The sequence below is a fragment of the Erinaceus europaeus genome, chromosome 17, assembly GCF_950295315.1.
Source record: "Erinaceus europaeus chromosome 17, mEriEur2.1, whole genome shotgun sequence".
NCBI lineage: Eukaryota > Metazoa > Chordata > Mammalia > Eulipotyphla > Erinaceidae > Erinaceus > Erinaceus europaeus.
The window spans coordinates 21,661,449-21,679,607 of NC_080178.1; the positions used below are offsets into that span (position 1 = coordinate 21,661,449).

Here is an 18,159-nt window from a genome sequence, read left to right on the forward strand (position 1 = left end):
ATATAGTCCCCATAATCTAAAATTACCATCTGTAAATGGGGATGTTATTGCTCTCCCTTTTAGGTACATTTGGCAATATCTAGTAATAGCAGCATATTTGGTGACCACAATTGTGCTAACTAGGGGCTATGAAATATACTACAATGCACAAGGTTGCTCTATCGATTAATTATATAGTTCTGAAACTAGTAACTAGAGAGTAAGAAATATATAATGCACACAGTAAGTGCTCCCTTTTAAAATAATTTTTGTCATTAATAGTTTGTTACAATATTATGACTACAATGTATGGCTCCACAGTACACATATCACCGAATTTCCATATCCCCACCCTCAAGCTTTCTGAAGATAATCACCATAGTTCTCACAAGTTTTATAATTTGCTTGCTTTTGCTTTATTTAATGTTTTTTTGGCAAGTTCATTTAAATCAAATCTCTACTTTCCACGAGTGAAACCATCTGGTAGTTGTCTTTTACCTCTATTGCACTAAATATAATCACCTGCAATTCTATCCATTTTGTCCCTATGGACATAACATCATCTTATTTGATCACTGAGTAATATTCTATTATTTATATATATATATATATATATATATATATATATATATATATATATATATATATATCCCATAACTTCTTTAGTCAGTCATATGTTAATGGGCACTTAGGCTTCTTTCACTCTTTCACTATTGTGGATAATGATAATGAAGATATGAACACAGGGAGCCTATGTCTCTTCTAATGTGTTTGAGTTTCCACTGCATACATGCTTAGAGCAGTGTTGCTGGATAATAAGGTACTTCCATTTTATTTTATTTAAAGACTGTCCATACAGTCTTCCAAAAGGCTGTGCCACTTTTCATTCCCACCAGCAATGTAGCAGAGTTTCCTTTTCTAGACAGCTTCTTCAGCACCTCTCATTTCTTGGTTTGTTGATGCAAGCTATTCTCTCAAGTGTGAGATGATATCACAGTGTGTTGAATTTGCATTTCTCTAATGATAAATGAAGTGGGGCATTGTCTGGGGGAGATGGTGTCAAGAGCTGGAAATAGGACTAAAAAGTTGGATCTGGTTAGAGAGTAGCTCCCAAATATGGGGAAATTATATAAATATTGTTAACTGTATACCCAGTCAATCTGATCCGGGTTCCATATTCAGCACAGGAGCCTGTATAACTTCTGCATCCATGTAGGTCTGAGTCTGCATTCTATAGTCATAGCTAGGAACATTCTAGGCTGCATTCATTATAGGACCAGTCTTCCTCAAGTGGCAGAGTATGTTGACCCAACCTCCCTTTGGAGAATGGGGCAGTCCCTACCAATGTTGACCCACATTGAGGGCAAGGTCCTGCAGAGGCCCACAAGAGGGTCTACTACATTGTTCCTGATGGTGATGACCAGTGACTGTGGAGAGAGGGATCTGTTAGAGGTTTAGGCCCAACATGTCTATATGGAAATCCCAGGACTCCCTGACTAGGACCTAGGATGATGGGGTGGTCTGATAGTGACCAAAGGAGCCATCATTAAAGCATGCTGGTGAAAAGACCTCCTTTAGCCCATTGAATGGTTTTGCCCCCTGTGTCATATTTAGTGTTTGTATGTGTATGGGCTCATTTCTGAGCTTTCAGTTCTGCTTTATCAGGCTAGCAATGTGAGAGAGATGACCCAGGAACCGAGCTGGTGGTGGCAAGGTGGTTCAAATCTTTATTCATTTGAATGCCCCAGAGTTGGGCGGTAGCACAGTGGGTTAAGCGCACATGACTCAAAGCATAAGGGGGCATAAGGATCCCAGTCCGAGCACACGCTCTTTGAGGCCAGAAAATGGAAGTCACAAGTCAGAAATGGAAGTTGTTTGACAATACCATACATGGTTAGGAAAGGCGCGGAGAAAGGTAAAAGGGGTTGGGAAAGGTAGGTAGGAACTTCTTAGCACCTGTTGCAAGGGGGTTGACTGGTAGGCTAATAATACCCTGCAGGCAGGGAGGGTCTTGAGGGTAAGAAAATAATATATCAAATGAGCGGAATAGGTAGGGAAATAGGGAGGAGACCTTAAGTCATTTGTTAGACAAAGCAGAACATTGATATGCAGATAATAAGAGAGCAGGCCATTATATCAAGGAATGCAAAGGTGGCTTAATGTTTTCAGGAATTCAGAGCCCCTGGAAGCAGAAAAATGCAGGGTTTCTGGAGACAGGGAGTAACTGACAGGGAAGCAAAAACTGAGGCACCTACCTCTCCCCAGCTCAACCTTAGAAAGAAAGAGTCTGTTAGGAGATTCATTTCCTCAGTTCCCCATTTTTCAGTGGGAAAAGCCTCACCACGCTCAACCTGGTTCTCACAGTATTCCCAGCACTGCTTCATTGATCCAACTTTCCATTTTTATTCCAGGATCATGCTATTTTGACTACTGTTGCTGTATAGAATAAACTGAAGTTGGAAAGCTTGATACTTCCATATTTTTTCTTGAAATGCTTTGGCAAACTATAGCCCTTTGTCGTTCATATAAATTTTTGGACAAGTTGTTCAGTTTGCTTTAAAAAAAGCATTTGGAATTGTGATAGGGGTTGCATTGAAAATGTAGATTGCTTTTGGTAGAACGGTTTATTCTTCTAATGTAATGTTTTATTTTTCTAATCCAGAAACAAGGAATGTCCTGTGTATCTTCTATTTATTTTAGCAATGCCTTATAGGTTTTGTTATAAAGGAGCTTCATCTCCTTCATGAGATTCACCCCCCCAAGGTATTTTATCTTTTTGAGCTCAATTGTAAATGGAACTGAGTCTGTGATTTCTCTTTCCTGATTCCTTGTTTGTATACAGAAATGACACAGATTCATACGTATTGATTTTGTATCCTGCTACACTAACTGAATTTATTATTTCCAGTAGTTTTTTTTCTTTTTTCTTTTTTTGGTGTCTTAGTGTTCTCTATGTATAATCATCAGCAAAGAGAAATAGTTTGATTTATTTTTTTTTCCAATCTGTATGCCTTTGATATCTCTTTCTTGTCTGACTGTGGTGGCATGGACCTCAAGAACTATGGTGAATAACAGTAAAGATTGTGGGCACCTTTGTCTGGTTCCCAATTTTAGGGGGAAATCTTTCAGCTTTTTCCCATGGAAAATAATGTTAGCTATGAGGTTGCCATAACAAGTCTTTATTATGTCGAGGAATGGTCCTTTTGTACCTGTTTCTGGAGAGTCTTTATTATAAATGGGTGTTGGATTTTGTTGAATGCCTTTTTGGTGTAAATTTATATGACCATGTGATTTTCTTATCTTTCTTTTTGTTGATATGATGAGTTACATTGATTGACTTGAGGATATTGATTCATCACAGGCATGAATCTTACTTGACCTTGGTAAATTATTTTCTTGATAAGTTGTTGGATTTGATTTGCCAACATCTTGTTCAGGATCTTTGCAGCAATGTCAATCAGGTATATAAGTTTATAATTTTTTTTCTTGGTAATGTCTTTTTCTACGTTGGGGTTCAGAATGTGTTTTACAGTATTTGCCCTTCTACAATTTTTGGATGAATTTGAGGAGACTTGGTGATATTTCTTCTTTGTATGTCTTATAGAATTCATTAGTAAAGAAGTCTGGGCCTTGGCTTTTATTATTGGAAAAATTTTTGATGACTGATTTAGTTTCTAAACTAGTGGTTGGTTTGTTTAAGCTATCTACTTCTTCCTGGGCTATGTTGTGCATATTAGGTTCCAGATCTGCATCTATGCCATCTAGGTTGTCTAATTCATTACCATATAAATATTAATAATATCCAAATATAATTCTTTCTATCTTCCAATCTTCACTTGTAATTTCATCACTCTCTCATTCCTGATTATTTTATTTTTTTCCTGACTGTTTTTATCATAGCTTTCTCTCTTAGGCTTTGCATGAGTCTAGATAAAGTATCTTTTTAATTTATCCTTTCAAAGAACAAGCTCTTGGTTTAATTAATCTTTTGAATTGTTCTTCTGGATTCTGTTTCCTTAATTTCTGCTCTGGTTTTGACTATTTACATTATCCTGCTGACTTTGATTTTTTGATTTTTTTAAATATTTATTTTATTTATTTATTCCCTTTTGTTGCCCTTGTTGTAGTTATTATTGTTGTTGTCGTTGTTGGATAGGACAGAGAGAAATGGAGAGAGGAGGGGAAGACAGAGAGGAGGAGAGAAAGATAGACACCTGCAGACCTGCTTCACTGCCTGTGAAGTGACGCTCCTGCAGGTGGGGAGCCGGGGTTCGAACCGGGATCCTTATGCCGGTCCTTGTGCTTTGCGCCACCTGCGCTTAACCTGCTGCGCTACAGCCCGACTCCCTATCATACTGACTTTTGGGTCTCTTTGTTGCTCTTGTTCCAGTTGTCTAATTGTGATGTTGGGTAGCTAACTTAAGATATTTGCCATTTGTTAATATGGGCTTGTATTCCTATAAACTTTACTCTTAGTACATTTTTTGTTGTATCCCACAGGGTCTGGTAGTTGGTCTCTTCATCTTTATTGTTCTATAATTAATTTTTAACTTCTCTTTTGATTTCTTTATTGACTCAGGTACTATTTAGATGTATAATGTGCAGTCTTCACAGTTTTAGTGCATTTATTTTGTGGTTGATTTCTAACTTCACCACCCCATGATCAAAAAGATACTATTTTATAATTTCAATATTCACATATTTACTAAGGCTATATTTGTGTCCCAAAACATGGTCAATCCTTGATAATGTTCCATGTGCACTAGAAAAGAATGTCTATTCTTTTGGGGACAGAGGAAAGGTTCTGAATATATCTCATCTATGACTTTTCTCATCTATGACTTCATTTAAGGTCCCAGTCCTTGTTTCTTTTTTTTTTTTTTTTTTTGTCTTGATAATCTGTCTCTAACAGTGAATGGTGTACTGAGGTCTCCAAATAATACTGTGATGTTGTTGATGTCTCCCTTAAGGTCAGTAAGTACTTTTTTTTTAAACATATTTGAGTGCATTTATATTGGGAGCATATGCATATTGATGATCGTTTTGCGTTCCTATTGGATTGATTCTCTGACCAGTGTGTAGTGTCTATGTCTGTCACTTTCCACCTTATTTTCCTGAAAGTCTAATTTAGTTGATATTAAAATAGCTATTCTTGCCTTTTTGTTTTCATTATTGGTTTGGAATACCTTGTTCCAACCCGTTATCCAGAGCTTCTGTTTTGCATTATTTTGGACATGTGTTTCTTGGAGACATAAAATTGATGGGTCTTGCTTTTTAATTCATTCAAGCACTCTGAATCGTTTGGTGAATTTAAACCATTCATATTTAGGGTGGTTATTGATAAATTTGGTTATATTATAACCATTGTGGCTTTTGTTTTGAAGTTTATTTTATATTATTGTTAATTCTTTTCCTTGTTGTCTCTGTTTATTGTTTTATGTGGATAGTTTTCTATAATGATTTTTCCTGCTGTATATATGTTTCCAATTTGTCTTTGTGCTATATTTTTGTGGTTATCATGAATATTGTGTCTAAATTACAAAACTCACAACAGTCTTTTTAAGTTGGCCTTGGTTCACCAGCATTGGACTGTGCAGCTCTATTTATTCTTCCCTTTCCTGTGATTGGTTATCCCTGTTGTTGTTGTATTCCTGGGTATATTTGAATAGTGATCATCTTATTTAAAAATTTGGTATTCCTTTGCTTCTTTTTTTATGTGGGACTCCTCTCCAAAATTCTTGCAAAGCAGGTATGGCACTGGTAAATTCTTTCATTTTCTGAGTGTTTGTAAATATCTTTATGTTTCCCTCATTTGAAGGACAAGTTAGCAGGAAAAAGGATTTGTGGTTGGCAATTCTTATGATGTAATACTTTTAATATACCATTTCACTCCCTCCTTGTGTTTAGGGTTTGTTGTGAGAAATCTGATGAAAACCTTAAATGTCTGCCTTTGTATGTGACTTTCTTCCTTTCCTTGGCAGCCTGAAATGTTTTTTTCCTTATCCCTAGTTTTGGATAGTTTTATAGTGATGTATCTTAGTGTGTGTCACTTTAAATTAAATAAACTTAGATTTGTGTTGACCTTGAATTTCTATACTTTGAACATTGCCCAGGTATGGAAAAATTCTCTTTTAAAAATTTTTTAATGTGTTCTCCTCTTCTTCATAGCTCTGGTATTAGTCTTTCTGATGAAGATTGCTATTTTGTTGAGAAGTTCTTCATTTTTTCTTAACCTTTCCTCTTCAACAGCTTTAAATTTTCATAATGTGGTGATTGTATCTTTTACTGTTGATATTCTCTCCTCCTCCTCATTAAGTCTACTTGTGAGGCCTCTTACCTCAATGTGAGATGCATTCAAAGTGTCCGTTAGGCCCTGCAGTTCTGTTTGGAGACTTTTTTCTATACTTTTTTATTCTTTTGTAAAATTATCACTAAGTTTTTTTTGAATCTTAACTTTAGTTGCTTGAAGTGATTTCATCATGAATTTGTTGAACTCTAATGACTTGGGTTTTCTGTCTGTATGTTTCTCAGTTTCCATATTTAGTGTTCTTTTCTTATTGTGCCAGCAAGAGGCACTATGGCTAAGGTGTTTGATTCCCTTGTTTATATGTCTTGGTGGGTAAGCAGAGATTTTATCCTGAATCACCGGGCTAGGTCAGTGTTCCTGATATCAATTACACTGAAAATACTGTCTCATATTCCTTTTATGCAATATAAACAAATATGTATATTTTATTTTTTGTATATCTGGCTGGTATTTGTAATATTAGGGTGACTGAAAGAATGAATTTCCATAGCATTACAATTAATTCTATTGAATTTCTTATGGAAACTGATATTACCCCCCCCAATCCCATGTTCAGGATAGATGCTTGAAAAAAATGACTTTCACTTCTAAAACATCAAAGTCCCAAAGTCAGTCCTACATACCCTCATAAGCCAGAGCTAAGTTCTGATGGACACACACACACACACACACACACACACACACACACACACACACACACCTGACAGACTAATCCAATATAGCACAAATGATAGCTATCAAACTAAAAGGGCAGATTTAGTAGTAGAATATGTGTGTCCTACTACACTTAGGTGCTATGATTTTAGTTATTTCTTCTTTTACTCAGTCCTTTTAAAAATATATTTTTGTTTATGAAAGATCAAGTAGCACTCTGGCATTTCATGCTTGTAAATACAGAGCCTTACCACTGCACTACCTCCTTCTTCACAATACTCTTAGTTCCTAGGAATTAAGTAAATACAGCATCAGAAACAAGGTGTATACTATCAACATGTACTTTTTGACTAGCAAATCTGTAACATCTACCAGTCTTTCCACTGTATCAGATTAAAAATTACTATTTTCTCTGTGTCTCTTTAGTAAAATCAATACTCTGCTGTGTAAAGTTTTTCTTACCCTTCCAGTGTTTGTAATATAGATGAGAAAGGTGATATTTATTAGTTAATGATACATTAGCATATGCAAATAATAGGCTATTCATTTATAGTAGTTATATTAAAATATTAATATTTTTAGTGAGTAATACAGAACATTGCCTTGTCCAAAGGAAGGAGAAGGAAGTTTGCATTTCTTAGATAAGAAATACCTAAGGGGAGTCGGGCTGTAGTGCAGCGGGTTAAGCGCAGGTGGCGCAAAGCACAAGGACCGTCATAAGGATCCTGGTTCGAACCTGCAGGGGAGTCGCTTCACAGGCGGTGAAGCAGGTCTGCAGGTGTCTATCTTTCTCTCCTCCTCTCTGTCTTCCCCTCCTCTCTCCATTTCTCTCTGTCCTATCCAACAACGACAACAACAATAATAACTACAACAATAAAACAACAAGGGAAACAAAAGGGAATAAATAAATAAAATAAATATTAAAAAAAAAGAAATACCTAAGGGGATTGTGGATGAGACAGAATTGAGTGTACTTTTCTGGTGGTCTCAGGATATGCCATGATTGATGAAGAATTAGTTCTGAAATGTCTACTGGGTTAATAGGTAATATATCAGGATTTTCATAACAAAAGTGAAAAGTAAATGAGGAATAAGCTGCTCATCCGATAAGTGACTTACTGTGGCCCACTGATACCATAATTTTGTTCCATTTGTTCATGTGCTATTAATAAGAAAATTTATGTTTATATAGCAATTCCCTTGAATATATATTAAGAAATCTAGGTGGGATGGAATATACCAATGTTTCTAGAACACTATAAATGGTAATGATAAATACATTAAGGTTAAATTCTGCCTCTCCCTTGAAGCACACTCAGACTCTTAAGAAGATCCACTCTTCGGTTTCTCTTCTTAAACTTATCTGTAACATAAATTGCTGAATTACATGGGAAAATGTGAGCTTTACCATGGGAGCTATCTCCTGACTTTTGTCCTGTCTCTCTCTCACACACACACACACACACACACACACACACACACACACACACACACACCCATACACACACATACATGTTTTTGTGCATCTAAACTCTAAAGAAATGATAAATTCTAGTTGCTCTAGTTTGTTTTTTTTTGTTTGATTGTTTTGTTTTCAATTGCATTCCCAGTTCTTGGTACATATGACATGATGAATACAGAAAGGATGATTGATTAATAAATATATTATTAGATTAACATATGAAATTCTCATATTTTTTGTTGGTTTTTTAACTAGTCTGTCAATGACTATGTGCTCAATAAATTCACAACTTTTAAAATGTTTGTGAGAGGTAGCAACTTTTATTTATATTCACTTCAGCACATATGCTATCAAAGCTACCTACAATAGTAGTTATAAAATAAATAATTGCTCAATGGAAATTGAATGCATCTTAAAAATTATCACTTGTTTATATAGATGTATACACAGTATAGCTCATAATAAGCATTTGAAATACTCTTAAAAATAAGCATGAAATAATTTAATGAATACTGAATTCTAACTTTTACTATTAAGTAGCTATTAAATAAAACATTATTCTGTCCCGTTTGGAAACTGTTTTCTTATCAATAACATAAGGTGTCTGAATTTGAAATATGGTTTTCTAATGACATTTCATATTCTAGAAACATACTTCAGCGCTCTCATGAAGAACAAAGTGTTTTTCTTAGTCAACAATATATATTTATAGTGCCTTAGCTTATGTCAGTTCTAAGATATTTTTATTAGTGATTTAATCATGATTAACATAAGATGAGACGGGTACAATTCTATACAGTTCCTACCACCAGAATTTTGTATTCTATCCCCTCCATTGGAAGGCTCCCTATTTTTTATCCCTTTGGGAATATGGACCAAAGATCTTTATGGGGTGCAGAAAATATGATATCTGGCTCCTATAATTGCTTCTCCACTGGGCATGGGCATTGGTAAGTCAATCCATACCTCCATTGTGTCTCTGTCTTTCCCCAGTGGGATAAGGTTCTGGGAAGAGAGGTTCCAGGACACATTGATGAGATTGTCTGCCCAGGAAAGTAAGAATGGAGTCATTGTAGTATCTGTAACTTGGTGGCTGAAAAGCAGTAAGATATAAAGCAGGACAAGTTGTTTAATAATCAAGAACCTAAAGATAAGAATAGAGCAGGTACAACTAAGTGTCTTCGTGTAGAAAAAACTAGGAAGTCTATTTGAGGTATATTCCAAGGGGCCCATGACTTTAGTACTTTTTGCCTTAGCAAATAGCTAACATGCAGGTGGTCTAAACGTACTGTCTGGGAACATGGTGTCAGAGTTGAGAATATGACTAGAAAGCTGCTAGACAGGGTTGAGAGCAGCTCCCAAATATGAGTTAAAGAGTTGAGCTCCTTTGCTTAAAAGGTTTGAAAGATATTGGTATGAATTTATAGTGTGGAGATTTTTCTTTTTAAAGCCAGCTTGAGCACAAACAATGTTTGAAAGTTCATCTTGCTGTTATTACATTATTATGTAAGAAACAGACAAGAAGTCTTGTTACTTAAGAAGTCAATTTCAAATTAATATGATGTTAATTTGTTTTATTGAATGCATTAATTAATTGAAAAGGCATTTAGAAATCCCTTAACTAAAATAAAATAGAAATGCATTCAGGTATTCATATGTATTAGCCTCATACTCTGATATTCATAGAATGATAATTTATAATATGTAGTTATGAAACATTTTATTTATCTCTATTTCTTACTCTATATTTTATTTATATTCATTTGTATGAAAATGATGTACTGGGGAGAGAACACAATGATTATGCATTATTTCATGCCTGAGCCTCTGTAATCCCATGTTTAATCATCAGCACCACCATAACACAGAGCTGAGCAGCGGTCTGGTCTCTCTCTGTATTTTTTTCTCTGTATCTCTCTCATTGAAATATCAATCAATAAAATATTTAAAATGCCATTACATTATTTTTATAAAATTTTCAGAGACTTAGGCTTATTTCTCTTTTTCCAATTAACTTGGGTTGTTGGCAGGTCAGCTAGTAATTTTTCATTAATGTATTATAATGTAAACATGGCTATTGATTGATATTAGACTCAAAATCAAAGCCTTAGACATTCATTTTAGGTTTATAGTAATCACAATAAAATGACAGTAAACAATAGTCATATCAGTAACTATTAGTAAGAGTTCAAGTTAGTTTTCTTTGTAGCATCCATCAAAGTGCCAAGCAATGATCTAAATTGTTTAAATATGTGACCTGATGCATTTCTCATGATAATTGGTGTGACAATTTCCCTTATTACAGGAAAGAAAAATGAACACTTTCCCCAAGGTTAATGCATAGTGTTTGGTGAATCTGTATTCAGTGAACTTACAGTTTAGTAGGAATGAATCAAAGGACACACATAAATTTCAGCAAGGTACAATATAATGAGTGATATATATATAACGAGTACATACGAGTATACCTTGATTCTGCTCAAGTGTATATTAATATATTCTCTTATTAGCACAGCTATGCTCTCAGAGTTCACAGTCTTACTCTTAGGGAAAATTTCAAGACTCCCTGATCTGTAGAGCTGCTTTAGTGCAATCATGTGTCTCAGAATGATATTTAGATCAGTTTTAGACCACATATGCAATCATGGCCCAAAAATTCCTACTGCCTTGACTTGGCAAAGCATCATTACATCAAAGCATTGTTGTTTTAGCTACCTCACTTATTCCTTGTTTACTTTCTCTCTGTGGTGACTTTCTCTTTCACACTCTTACTCTCTGTATCTCTTTATCTGAGGGGAAAAGTCTGCATCTGGTGGTGAAGTCCTGGTGATGACAAAGAAATAGAGAGATAGAAATAGAGGGAGGGAGGGAGAAAGAGAGAGAGAGAGAGAGAGAGAGAGAGAGAGAGAGAGAGAGATGGCCAAAAAATACAGAGTAGTAGATTAAGTACAAAATATGCATACCTGATATTCCTCATTCAATCTCCAGTATCACATATACTGGATAAATGTTGTGCCTCGTCTCCCGCTTTCTCTTTCTCTCTCCCGTAAAGATGTGTGTGATATGATATAAGTATATATATTATATATTTATTATATGTTATATATTAGTTATATATGGGTACAACACATATACTGAATATATATATGTATGTATATATATTAGGCTTTCTAAATTCAAGGAATTTTGATCCTGTACATGGCAGTTGAGCCAAACTCTATTTTCTGTATCTTCCATTGTTTATTTTGTTTAAAATAACCAGTTAAATTTTGTGACCAAGTTCATATGTTTCTATTATCTGTATTCCAGAAATGAGGAAAGCCACCTGGCAGTTATATTTTATTTCTTTCCTCATTACACTAAGCATAATAACCTCCAGTTTTATTCATTTTTGTTCCAACGGACACATTCTTTTTTAATTGCAGAGTAATCTTATATTGATTATATAACCAATAACTTCTCTATCCAATGATCTGTCAATGTGCATTTGGTTTTCTTTAATCCTTGGATGTTGTGAACAATGCAGCTATGAACATATGATTCCAACTTCTCTCTGAAATTGTACATTATTGATGTTTGGACATACGAATATAAGTGGTATTGCTAGACTTTGCTTGTGGCTTCTCTACATTGTTTACATTGTTTTCATAGGGACTGACCCAATTTGCGTTCCCACAAGCAGTGTACCAGACTCCGCTTTTTTCCATATCCTGGCCAACACTTGTCTCTTCCTGTCTTGTCTCAGAGGTGTACAGTGGGAACTTAAGTGGTTTCAATTTGCATTTCTCTAATGATAAATAAAATATTTTTCATGTCAGTGGCCCATATGTATATTTTCTTTAGAAAACTCTCTATTTAGATTACTTTTCAATAATTTAGTTCTTTCAGATCACCATCTATCTGACTCCCTTTCATCTCTACATATATTCTTTTAGAATTAGCATTGCAGGGGCTAGGTGATGGCACACCTGGTTGAGCATACAAGTTACAATGTAGAAGGACCCAGCTTCAAGCCTTCCAGTCCCCACCTGCAAAGGGGAAGCTTTATAAGTGGTAAATTAGGGCCATAGGTGTCTCTCTGTCTCTTTCCCTCTATATCAGCCCCTTACTCTCAATTTCTGGCTATCTCTTACCAATCAATAAAGAAAGGTAATAAATAAATAAATAAATAGCATTTCATTGATTTTATGAGGTTAGAACTGTAAGCATGTAATATTAAGGACAGTGCCCAAAATACAAAAAAAAAGTATGCTGTAACAGATGATACTATAATGATAGTGACATATGTGCTATTTATTTGGCTAGAAATATACATATATAAAATATAAATATATATATTTGGCTAGAAATTTGTGTAGTTATTTAGTTGTAGATATTAACTTTCTAAAATGCTTATCCTAAGAGGAAACTATCCTTCAAGTTTACTTGTGAATATCCTTAAATCCAATAGGAGGATGGGGACACAGAACTTTGGTGGAGGGTATGGTGTGGAACTATATATTGTAATCTTACAATCTTGTAACAAACTATTAATGACAAATAAAACATTAATTAAACCCCAGAGATCAAACTATGGTTGCATGACTGACTTAGCTGATAAGACATTGACCTTCATACATAATCCCCTGGTTCTATGGGATGAGTTAGTATATTTAAATAACCATCGTCTGACTTTCTGAATGCTCATTAGAAAATAGTAATAATAGGAAGTCAGGCAGTGGTGCAGTGAGTTAAGTGCACATGGTGCAAAGTGCAAGGACCTGTGTAAGGATCCTGGTTCAAGCCCCCAGCTCTCCACTTGCAGGGGAGTTGCTTCACAGGTGGTGAAGCAGGTCTGCAGGTGTCTATCTTTCTCTCCCCCACTCTGTCTTCCCCTACTCTCTCCATTTCTCTCTGTCCTATCCAACAATAATGACTTCAATAACAACAATAATAATAACTACAACAACAAAAAAGAACAAGGGCAAAAAAAGGAATACATAAATAAATATTTTAAAATTAAAAAAAATAAAATAATAATAATGAGATAAAAAGGGGAAGATGGAAATGCATTATAAAAGAATTAATAGATTGGCCTAATAATTCAAAGGCTGAATCTGCCTCTTTTTTCTAACTAAGCATACCAACTTTTTGTTTATTAACATAATAAAATTTCGGTAAAAAGTCTTCTCTACAGACTAGACAAAACCTGGCAGCTAATTTAAAGATGCTAAAATGGACAGCTTCTTGGAGCCCGGGGTCCCTCTTAAAGTTTATTTTAAATGATTTGTCCAGGCGGTGAAAGTTTCAGGGGGAAATGTATCTTCATCTGGGTTTAGGTCAAGGGCTGGACTCCAGGAATCCTTAGTGTCTTGAGGAAAAATCTCAAGGCAGTGCCCAGACAGAGGAAATCATCAGATCCTTGGAGAAGGAGGAAAGATTTATCATCACTCTGGACTAATATTCAGTTACAATTCTTCTCAGGCAAGATGCATACCAATAGTAGTTCTGCACAATTTGCCTGTCTGTGGTGAGCACCAGCAGCCCATGACATTTTGAAGCCTCTCATAGCATCAGCAAGTTGGAGTAGTAATAACATCCAGTGTGACAGAAATATCTTTCTGTTTTCTTGTACCTTGCTTTTGGACCGGGGGTATTCTGAGCTATGACTCCTATTTTTGCAGAATAATGTTTTTTTATGTCATCCATCCCAATAATCTCATTTTTCAGATCAAGAAACAGACTGAGAGAAGAGATTTACCCAGAGTTGTTATCTAGTCAGTACCAGACAATAGTGGAACTGATGGTGAGTTGTGTGACTGCTTTTCACTTCTCTTTTGAAATCATTAATATGAAAATGAAAGCTCAGTCTGCAAGATCTCTCCAAAGTCCTTGCTTATTACATTCTACTTACATAATTTTAAATTTTAATTTCAACTTCCAGTATGATTTCCATTTTATGACAGTCAGGAAGCCTTTATAACAAAGAAGGAATTTATAGTCCTAAATTACAGTATTCAAACAGTTTGATAAAAGCTAAAGTACCAGTTAAGCTTACATTATTTACTGGTATCTGCATATATATGCTATATATTTGAATGAAAAAATTTGAAAATTCAACTGGTTTCTAATATGACTGATGGTTTACTGTGATACATCTTAACACTGCAGTGTCTTAGTAAAACTAAAGTAAAATGCCACCTGATCGTTATTGCATTATATTGTTTCATTTATGGAATTTATGTAAATAAGGATGCTAGGGAAATCCTGCCCTACAGGAGGGAAATGGTCAAGTCAGTTTAACTTTATTGAAGACATCATGGCTTATAAGCAAATATTGGTTGTGTTTCCCCTTTGCTTTAGAAACATTTTACACCAACTGATAGCAAATGCATTGTATAATGATAGCTTTAAAAGCTTTCAGCCAAAGTAAGCATGTTTAATAACTTTATATTAGGTAGATTAGCTTGTGATTGTGTAAGGGCAAAAGATCTGAGAGTAAGACAGAGTTGTGGCTTCAAATCCTTGGCTCTGTGGTGCTCTTTAATTTATTATTATTATTATTATTATTATTATTATTATTATTATTATTATTATTATTATTATTATTATTTTACTGAGTATAGACACATCAAGGAACATAACATCCTTTTTTTTTTTTGGTCTGCTTCCATTAAATTCATCACATGCAAATCTTCCTAGAGTCTGTCTACAATTTTATTCATAGTTAAAGCCCACTTTATAATACAGATAATTCAGGTAACTTGAGAGTTGGAAAGTATTAGCTATAGGGGAAAGAACTTTATACCATTGAACATACAGATTCTCAGACATTTATAACCTAAATGGCATTTAACAAGCTATGAAAAATGGTATTTATAAGGGTAGCAACAGGATGAAATGAAATTGTGTGTATGAAAGAAATGTATAAAACCTAAAGTGTAATAACATATCTCTTTTCTTCTTTCATATTGCAGATAGTAAATAGATATATAGAAAACAGTAAGGGATGTAGTACAAAGTATGTGGGTAGTTAATACTTTCCTGCTCCAATAAAATCATGGCTTAGAGCAAAGGTACTACCAGGATGCAAATGCAGATGCTTCAATATTGCTGATAGCATACCTGATGTCAGTACTTCTTAAAGTATTACATACTTTTACACTACTTGGAGTTATTGTTGAAGTGCAAATTCTGATTCACTAGGTCTGGGTTGAAGTTTGTGGTTCTCCATTTATTAAATATATATATATATATGTAATATATATTTATATATAATATTTATTTATCTATTCCCCTTTGTTGCCCTTGTTGTTTTACTGTAGTTATTATTGCTATTCATCATTATTGGATAGGTCAGAGAGAAATGGAGAGAGGAGGGGAAGACAGAGAGGGGGAGAGAAGGACACCTGTAGACCTGCTTCACTGCCTGTGAGGTGACTCCCTTGCAGGTGGGGAGTTGGGGCTCGAACTGGGAGCCTCATGCTGGTCCTTGTGCTTTGTGCCACGTGCGCTTAACCCACTGCTCAACCGCCGGACTCCCGTGGTTCTGCATTTCTAAGAAGCCTCCAAGAGATGTTGATGCCTCTGATCTTCAGCACACTGAGGCTTGAGGCATTTCATTATCATTTAGGGTGTACCAAGGGCAATCAAGTTTCTTACGAAGAAAAGAATCTATTTGTTCACATGCTATGAGCATTGATGTCTCAAGAGAGTACCATACAGCCTAGCTAACATCCCTTGCCACCAAACAAAGACTTCCTGTGCACTTTCAAGTTTTTTTGATTGTGTTGGTAAAGCATTCTGCATCTCCTGACTGACATTTCAAACTAATAGAACACAACAAAATAGGGGTTTATATTCAACAGAACTAGGAATAAACACAGTCTAGGAAACAAACACATTGCAAAGGCATTCAAATTACTATTGCTTATTATCAGTTTTGAAATAATATGTACTTTTGACTCTTAAATTGTTTGGGTGATTGTTACCTTGAAATCACTCTTTTCTTCTTGTACATACATATTTACATTGATTCAGAACACACATGACCCTCACACATCAATGTAATAACCTATATGAGACTTTTATATCTTTTTTATATTTTTCAATTCAGTTCAGGAAATCTGCATCAGATTAGTTTATAAAGTAGTGGGTTATAGCTGAGAGGGATACTGCAACATGAAAGTTGGCCTAGAGCTTCCCATATTGCCTTTAGAGGATGCAGACAGCTATCAAAAGCAAGGTAGATTTGGCTTTAAAAGTACTACATTTGGGGGAATTGGGTGGTAGCAGGTTAAGTGCACATGGCCATGCAAAGCACAAGGACACCAGCATTAGGATCTGGGTTTGAGCCCCTGGCAGTCCACCTGCAAAGGAGTCTTTTCACAGGTGTTGAGGCAGGTCTGCAGGTGTCTTATCTTTCTCTCCCCCTCTATCTTCCTCGGCTCTCTCCATTTCTCTCCATCCTATCTAACAACATCAACAACAGTAATAACTACAACAAAAATAAAAATAATAAGGACAACAAAAGGGGAAATAAATAAAATATAAAAAATACTACATTTGGGATCTAATTTTGGGGGGGGAGGGTTGAGAGTATTTTGCAGACATGGAAATGAAAAAAAAAATGTATCCATGTCAATAACTATTGAGTAAAGCATTATGTCCCAAGTAAAATGATAAATGCTACCTTTGAAAATAAAATGCTAAGAAACATGAAATAACCAAAATCAACTCTGTTAGGGAGTTAGAAAGATTTCATGAAAGGAGAAGAATTTGGAACATGCTCATTTGCACATAGAGATCAAAAGTTAGCTTCAGGAAAAGTCTTTCTCACATTGTAACAGTATATGCTCAGAACAAAACCAAAGAGACATAGGTTAGTGTAATTTAGCCAACACAGTAGTGGCATTAAAAAGCTGTTCTCTAGACCTGATCTAAAACCTAGAGCTTGTGTGGGATTGTCAGAACTAAAGGGCCTACCAGGGTAGCATTTTAACTTGTTTCTCTTCAGGTCTGAATTTTTTTCCACTACACTGATCTCTCTTCACAATAATCTTTAGGAGAAAATACAGTCTTGTTTTTATAAACTCTACTGCTTTGCATATGGAACACAGCCCTTCAAAAAGTACAGGAATTAGGAATGTGAGAAAGAGAACAGATTCTACGTCTTCTTAAAATTATATTTTCATCTAAACTCATTCCTTTATTGTATGCTCATTTCTTACCATTCTGCCACTCAGATGTGATAAGGACAATTATTTTTCTAATTTGAATTTATTTTTTAACCTGTATTTATGAGAAAGAGACAGAAAATCAGAGTAGCACTCTGACATGTGTAGCACTGGGAATGAAACTCAGGGCCTAACATTTGTAAGTACATTCATCCTTTACCCATCGAGTCACCTTCCAGAATGCTTGAATTTCCATTTCCAAATGATTTTTGCTATGATAGATACTTTGGATTATTTGGTTGGTTATAACAAAGAAACCATATATATATATATATATATATATATATATATATATTTGAAATGCTGGTATATAGTCAGTTGAAACAAACAAACAGAAAATTCTGAAGCTTTTTGACTGATTCCTAATTGCCCTGACTGAGACTATTACTTGCTTAAAATAGTTCTAGGGTATTATCTGGTATTGATGGGGAAAATCAAAGAACATTAGCCATTGTGAAATTCAAGGGAAAATCAGAAGCTGAAATAATTTCAAAGTTTAAAGACAATCAGAAATGAAAGGCGGACGGTAGCGCAGTGGGTTA

General features: G+C 35.0%; 1 protein-coding gene across 6 annotated transcripts in view; it reads left to right on the forward strand.

The window, feature by feature from the left end:
* The window catches only part of LRRC4C (leucine rich repeat containing 4C), a 424,916-nt gene that overhangs the window by 273,348 nt on the left and 133,409 nt on the right, over positions 1-18,159 (forward strand). For 4 of the 6 annotated variants that reach the window (XM_060176576.1, XM_060176577.1, XM_060176575.1 and 1 more), the window contains one exon: positions 14,112-14,187. The exons of the other annotated variants lie outside the window; for them this stretch is intronic. The gene's annotated coding sequence lies outside the window, so the exon portion shown is untranslated. The remainder of the gene's footprint in view (positions 1-14,111; positions 14,188-18,159) is intronic. 6 annotated transcript variants of the gene reach the window in all.